Consider the following 8160-nt stretch of genomic DNA (forward strand, 5'->3'; position numbering starts at 1 on the left):
TCATGTAAAATCTCTTCCTCCAGCAGCCCAGGAGCAATACCCCTCTTGTTAAGCTCCTTTCCAAACCTGAGCTCCAACAGAAACTGTAACTATTGCCAAAACTCCCAGGATCCGTTAGCTCCCTCGGTGTGACCCAACCAAGCAGCTTGGTGCATTGCATTTTCCTGTTCACACACACACCAATAGATGTTTACATGCTGTAACACTACTCTCTATCTCTAGCACAAGTTTGCTCTATCTTCAGTATGACACCCTTTCAAATACTGTATTTAAACATAGCTATCATGTCCCCTCTTAACTTTCTCTTCTCTAAGTTAAACATACCGACTACAAGTTTTCTGTGTTGCTCCTCATAGGTTTCCATCTTGTCAATAAATATCCATCTTGAATTCTGGTGCCCAGAACTGGACATAGTATTCCAGCTGAGGTCTGACCAGCATGGAATAGAGTGGTACTATTATTCTTCTATACTCCTATTATACAGCCTGGAATCACATTGGCTTTTAATGTATCATTTTACACCTTCGACTCATGATCAGTTTGTGGCCTACGGAGACTCCTAGATCCCTTTACTGGTTTATTTGCCATATTTGTACCCCGCCCTTTTCACCCCGAAGGTGTTACGAATAACTTTTCAATAACTTTAAAGCATATGTTCTTTTTATTGCAATTTCAGTGTGAGAGGTGTGTCAGAACTTTTACAGAACAACATTTAGACATACAGACATATAGATTCTATGTAACTACATTGGATTCACAAACAATCTACAGTTACATTAGCAAACAAACAAACAAAGGGGGGGTTTACATTTTCACTCAGCATTCACACACATCTACATGCATTCATCATGCATCCAAATATTACCATATCCTTTCTCTCTCCTTGGAGAAGCACCTGCTTAGGCCAGGCCCTATTTTCCCCTGCAGCCTGCCAACACATACCGTAGTTCCAAAACGTCAAAACGCCAAAACTCCAAAATATATCCCCTTTTCCCCTAATGTTCTTAGGATCAGCCAAGGATCAGACCTCTGTTTCTATACAGCAGAACCGACTCCCTGCAAGATGTATCATGACTCCAAAATGCACTCCTTCCTCTTTCCATGAGAAAAGGAGGCCCAGTGACCAGGTTGCTTCCCTGCAAATCAGCCACTTTCCCATACACCATTTCCACTGAGCATGACGGGTGAACAGCATTGCTGTCTGTCGCACTTTCTGGATTCTCATAAGGTCACTTATATAGCAATATTTTACTGATGTCCCACAGTTGTAAATGAATGATAGACATCTTCCATCCTGGCTCTATCTCAGTTTCCTGGACCAGATGTTGACTTTTCTTGATTAGTGTTGGCCTTGTGTTGACTTCCTTCTTAACAGTTGTAAAAATTTCCTTAACTTGATGTAAACATTTCTCTTATCAGTCACAGTTCTTATCACAATTTTCCAGGCAGGTAAATATTTCAGGCCTCATTAACAGGTTTTAATTATAATTCCAGCAAGCAGGTACAGTAGAGTCTCACTTATCCAACATAAACAGGCCGGCAGAATGTTGGATAAGTGAATATGTTGGACAATAAGGAGAGATTAAGAAAAAGCCTATTAAACATCAAAATAGGTTATGATTTTACAAATTAAGCACCAAAACATCATGTTATACAACAAATTTGACAGAAAAAGTAGTTCATTACACAGTAATGCTATGTAGTTACTGTATTTACGAATTTAGCACCAAAATATCACAATGCATTGAAAACATTGACTACAAAAATGCATTGGATAATCCAGAATGTTGGATAAGTGAGATTTTACTGTAGTTAGTAATTGCAGGCCTTAGTATTTTTGAATGGCGTCTTCAAAATTTAGCTCTCATTCATTCATCTTCCATTCAGTTTATTCATACCCACACATTCATATTTCATTTTATCTAGTGACAAAGGGGACTTAGAGTGGCTCACATATATATTGGCAACAATTCAATGCCATACAAACATACATTAGCAAATAGCTCTATAAATGAAAAACTAACTGTGAAAATATATCAAACATCTCTTTTAAAACCACACAATCTAATATCATAAATCAAGGTTGTGCCAGTTATTATTGCACCATTCTGTATTCACATTATTGCCCTGAAGATTTTTATCCAAAAGCTTGGTCCCACATCCATGTCTTCAGTTTTTTTCCTGAAGGTCAAGAGGGAGGGGGCTGATTTGATTTCACTAGGGAGTTCCACAACCGAGGGGCCACCAATGAGAAGACCCTGTCTCTCAACCCCACCAACTGCACCTGCGAAGGTGGCAGGACCAAGAGAGGGAGATACATTCAGACAGGTAAGCTGGGCACATCGTACATGGGCTTTCACATGTACCTTTCAAGCCAGATGTCTCCAATTATATAGCTTGGATTAGATTTTTCCCGCCTAAGAATACACTTTACATTTCTCCCTGTTGAGATTCATTTCATTAGTTTTGGCATAGCTCTAACCTGCTAAGGTTATTTTGGATTCTAATCCTGTCTTCTGGGGTATTAGCTTATTAAGGAAAAACCTAATTTGGTATCTGCTAATTTCATAATCATGCCTTCTATTCTGTCATTAAAGCCATTGATAAAGATGTTGAATAGCACTTGGCCCAAGACAGAAAAATTAGTTATCTCGCTCCAGGATGAGGGGAATACATTGGTAAGCATCCTTGAGTTCGGCCAAATAATCAGTAACCAATAATCTAAGAGTAACATTGTTTATCCCAGATTTTACTACCATATTTAGAAGGATATCATGAGGGATCTAGGAGAAGGCCTGACGAAATCCACTGTATAGTATTCCCTTCTTTTACCAAGCAGGCAACTATCCAAAGAGAGAAGCGGGGAGATTGGTCTGCCATGATTTGTTTTTGAGAAATCCATGTTGGTTTTGTGTTAGTATTGCATTTCTTTCTAAGGACCTCTTCACACATCTCCTGGGGCCGTGCTGTTTTGCCAACAGTCGCAGGGGGTGCGCACCGTCCCTTCTTCCCCCATCAGATAAGGACAATGGGACAAGTGTGTTGGCCCCCTGTCCCCATCAGATGGGGGAAAGGATCCAAAAATACAAATAACTCGGTTGGAGCTACCCAAAACCCACTTACATTTTCGTAGTTGCCGAAGAAGCGTCTTGCAATGCTTCCTTGACACTTGGAGGCTAAATGGAGCAGGGCCTTCTGAGCGTCATGTGATGACACTTGGCAGCCCCCCCCCCCCCCCAAGTGCTTCAAAGGGAAAAAAATTCCCCCGTGTGATGAAGTGATAGGTAGTTACAGATCATCTCTTTAAAAATCTTTCTTGGTATAAGTGCCAAGCTGACTGAGTGGTAATTGTTTGGGTCCCCCTCCCCCCATTTTTTGATGATGGGGACCTTATTTTCATTTTTCTAATCTCCTGGAACTTCTGCTTTCCAGGAATTCTCAAAGATGATTGCCAGTGGTTCTGAAATTACTTCTGCCAGTTATTTAAAAACTCTTGAATGTAGTTCATTTAGCCCTGGAGGCCTGAATTTATTTAGATTCGCCTTTCTGGGTCTACATTTCAGACATCCCGCTCCCTCGCCAACTGATTTATGCTCTGCTTAAAGTGGTCTTGCTATAGCTTTACTGTGAGAAATTATGGACAATTAAAATCACAACTTGGTGTGAACTGTGAATGAGTCACAATGCTGCCACTTCATGTTACCTCATTAAACCAATATACCTAGGAAGGATCTCACCTCCAGAAGATGTATTTAAATGAGAGTGAAGGTTACCAACAGTTAAAAGAATATTTGTATTTTCAGGTTAAGTTTTGGCTAAAGAAAGTTGATTAGATCTATCCTTCCCTACTGAAAAATTTCAGCAGTTGATGTTCACATTCACTCACATATTAGGAATGTGATTAATGTTGAAGTCTAGAAAATTTAGTCAAAAAATTGACCTCCAAACACTGAGTCGACTTACTCATGGGTCAATGCAAATTTCTTCTTCTTCTTTATTCATTCAGTGGTTTCCGACTCTTCGTGACCTCATGGACCAGTCCACATCAGAGCTTCCTGTCGGCCGTTGCCGCCCCCAATTCCTTCAAGGTCAAGCCAGTCACTTCAAGGATCCCATCCATCCATCTTGCCCTTAGTCGGCCTCTCTTCCTTTTTCCTTCCATTTTCCCCAGCATCATGATCTTTTCCAAGGTTTCCTGTCTTCTCATGATGTGGCCAAAATACTTTATATTTGCCTCTAATATCCTTCCCTCCAGTGAGCAGCCGGGCATTACTTCCTAGAGGATGGACTGGTTGGATCTTCTTGCGGTCCAAGGCACTCTCAGAATTTTCCTGCAGCACCAAAGTTCAAAAGCATCTATCTTCCTTCGCTCACCCTTCCTTATGGCCCAGTGCAAATACTGCACCTTAATTCTTTTCACAAAAGAAAACATCTCCTTCTCTGAGTGGAATAACAAAACGCAGGAACTTCACCCATCATGACAGATCTCGCTGCAGTGCTGTTTCTACCCTTTGTGAATGCCTGGCTGGAAAAATTGCAGTGGTGGCCAGGGCAGCTGAACAACTGAGGTGGCAATGTGTCATAACCGTAAGAACTACAAGTCCTTTTGGTTAAGTCATTGCAGTGACAAATTGAGACTTGGTTAGGCAGTGGATGTGAACAGATCGAATAGCAGGAACTACAGAGTTTATTGGGATGCAATAAAGGTTAATTGCCCCAAGGTACGGGAAATTTATTTATTTACTATATTTATTTATCCCCCCCCCCCTCTCACTCCGCAGTGGACTCAGAGCGACTTACAATATGGCAATATTTAATGCCGCACATTCAACAAATAACAAAATAGAATACATTACATCATATAATGATAAAACCATAAAACATATAAATACAATAAACTGTTAAAACATGATGCCCAGTCCCAAGTCGACATTTGTGTGCTACATTGTGCTGATTCCACATTGCATTACCCAAACGCCTGATTCCAGAGCCAGGTATTCACTTGTTTCCTAAAAGCCAGGAGAAAGGGGGCCAGTCTGATATCTCTGAGGAGGGAGTTCCATAACCGAGGGGCCACCACTAAGAAGGCCCTGTCTCTCATCCCCACCAGTCACCCTTGTGATAGAGGTGGGATCGAGAGCAGGGCCTCCCCCGTTGATCTTAACTCTCAGTTCTAACTGGTTCATAAGGAAAAATACATTCTGACAGGTAAGTTGGACCAGAGCTGTTTAAAGCTTCATAGGCTAACGTCAGCACTCTGAATTGTACTTGGTAGCAAACTGGCAGCTAGTGGACCTGACGTAGCGGGGGGGGGGGGGTCGTTATGCTCCCTGTACGTCACTCCATTGAGCAACCTGGCTGCCACCCTTTGAACTACTAGAAGCTTCTGAACAGTCTTCAAAGGCAGCCTATTTGAGATGTGATAAGAGTGTGGACCACCGTGGCCAAGTCTGACTTCCTAAGGTACAGGCGCAGCTGGTGCACAAGCTCCCCTGGTCATCGAAACCTGGGGTTCCAGGCTCAGTGATGAATCCAGGACTCCCAAGCTGCAAACCTGTGTCAGGGGGAGTGTAACCCCGTCCAGCACAGGCTGTAACCCTATGCCCTGTTCGGCCTTTCAACTGACCAGGAGTACCTCTGTCTTGTCTGGATTCAATTTCAACTTGTTTGCCTTCATCCAGACCATCACAGCTGCCAAGCACTGGTTCAGGGCCTGAACAGCCTCCTTAGCAGCAGGTGGAAAGGAGTAATAGAGTTGGATGTCACCTGCGTACAGATGGCATTGAACTCCAAAGCTCTGAATGATCTCCCCCAGCAGCTTCATGTAAATGTTTGTATATATGTATGTACATATAACTTGTAAGCCACCCTGAGTCCCCTTTGGGATATAAATGTTGCAAAGGAATAAAAAAAATGTTAAACAACATGGGGTACAGTACTGAACCCTGCGAGACAAGGACTGTGGGGTCAAGCAGGCATCCCCCAACACCTTCTGAGAGTGATTCTCCAGGAAGGACCGGAGCCACTGCAAATCAGTGCCTCAAAGCCCCATTCCTGCGAGGCATCCCAGGATACCGTGGTCTATGGTACTGAAGGCCGCTGAGAGATCCAAGAAAACCAACAGGGACATACTCCCCCTGTCTAGTTCTCTGCATAGATCATCCACTAAGACCAATGCTGTTTCAGTTCCATGGCCCAGTCTAAAGACAGACTGCCACAGATCCCGATAGTCTGTTTTATCCAAGAACACCTGGAGTTGCGAGGCAATCAGCTGTTTCAAGACTTTTCCCGATAGGGGGAGATTGAAAACTGGCCGAAAGTTGTTCAATTGAGTGGGATCCAGTTATGGTGTTTTCAACAGCAGTTTATGATGGCCTCCTTTAGGCCTGCTGGAATTTTGCCTTCTTGTAAGGATGCATTAACCACTACCTTTACCCACTCTGCCAAACCCCCTCACCTCTCCAAGGATCTTGTCCACATTCTCGGGTTGTACAAATTGAAATGAATCCATTAAAATCGGACAAGCAGATGCTTGCGCTACATCTTCAGAGACTGCCATTAATGTGGTGTCCAGGTCAGAATGGATCAGAACAACTTTATCCACAAAGAACCGAGCACAGCGAACTGCCAAATTGTCAGGGATCCCATCTTGTGGGATGGGATTCAACAACCCTTTTACCGTTCAAAACAGCTCAGCTGGATGGTTCCTGGTGGATGCAATGTTGCCTGCAATGAGATATTTCTTTGCAGGAAAGGAAGTAATCAGATCACATTAATGTGATGTATCATCCTCGGGTATAATTAATGAATAAGCCTTATATATGTGGCCACAGGGAAACATTTTAGTCCAAAATAAATGTTTTGGTATCACCATCATTTCTGTGTTGGCTATGTGAATCCTTTGAAATACAGTGTTCCCTCATTCACTTTTCGCTCCCTCACTGTTTCGTGGTTTTTTTTGTGGTCCAAGGCACTTTCAGAATGCCTTGGACATTAATGCTATCCAATCAAAAGTGGTATCTATCAATCAAACTAACCAATTAAACAACACAAAGCAACTCACAGAGGACTAGGCCGTGGCGGCGCCTGTCTTTCTCACATGTGCTCTTGCCCCGCCTCCTCTTTTGGGAAGGCTTCACTGGCCTGGGAGTTGCAGGTTTACAGCCTTCTCTGCCAAATTGCTGCCTGCCTTACCAAACTAAAACAACTACAGTGCAAAATGGGCTTGCAAAGGAGAGAAAGGTCACCTAACTACTAAATATAAGGTATAAATATTAAAATAAATATAGTGTTCCGACTTCACGGATTTTCACTTATTGCGGGTGGTCCTGGAACATAACCCCCACAATAAGTGAGGGAACACTGTGCGTCAAGCCGTGAGGATGGCAAGAAATAAAATTTATTATTATTATTATTATTGTTATTATTATTATTGTTATTGTTATTATTATTATTTTCATAGAACTGGTATGTTAGGAACCTGACACCCTGGCAATGGTGCATTAGGAACCTGATACCCTGGCACTTTCCCCTCTCAGCAAAATGACCCTCAACATCAGTCACATCGAAATCCATAATTTGGACCCCCAAACATGAGCATGTCTGGGGGGGGGGGATTATGGATTTTGGTCAATTTATACATTAATATATATGGTACTAAAATTGGAAAACCCTTTCTAAAATACCACATTTCCAACTGTTCCATTTTACAGATAATTCTGGATATTTCTTTTTCTTGCCTCTTCCAGCTGTGTGCCAAGACCTAACAGGAAGAAGTCCAGCTGCTGCTTATTTCAACACAATTCAATTTGGCTTATAAAAATATAAGCAACTGAATCATGGGCTAATTATTTCAACCTTTCATTATAATTTATTAAGGAGATGACACCACTTGTATTTGCATGCTGTTCTTGTGATAAATAGCAGTAATAAATGTTGCAAGATTGTAACACACTCTTGAAACGTTTCCCCAACTAGTTAGCTCTCAAAAGATAGCTCTCAAATGAATACTTCTATTTTATAAAATGTGAAATTGCTCTCAAAATCGCTTCACCGTACCATACGAGCCCCGAGGAGAGATGGGTAAAAAATACTATTATTTTGTTACTACTACTACTTTCCTGATTCGTCAAAATGGCACCTGTATCAACTTTAATTCTC

The sequence above is a fragment of the Anolis carolinensis genome, chromosome 2 (assembly GCF_035594765.1).
Source record: "Anolis carolinensis isolate JA03-04 chromosome 2, rAnoCar3.1.pri, whole genome shotgun sequence".
Taxonomy (NCBI): domain Eukaryota; kingdom Metazoa; phylum Chordata; class Lepidosauria; order Squamata; family Dactyloidae; genus Anolis; species Anolis carolinensis.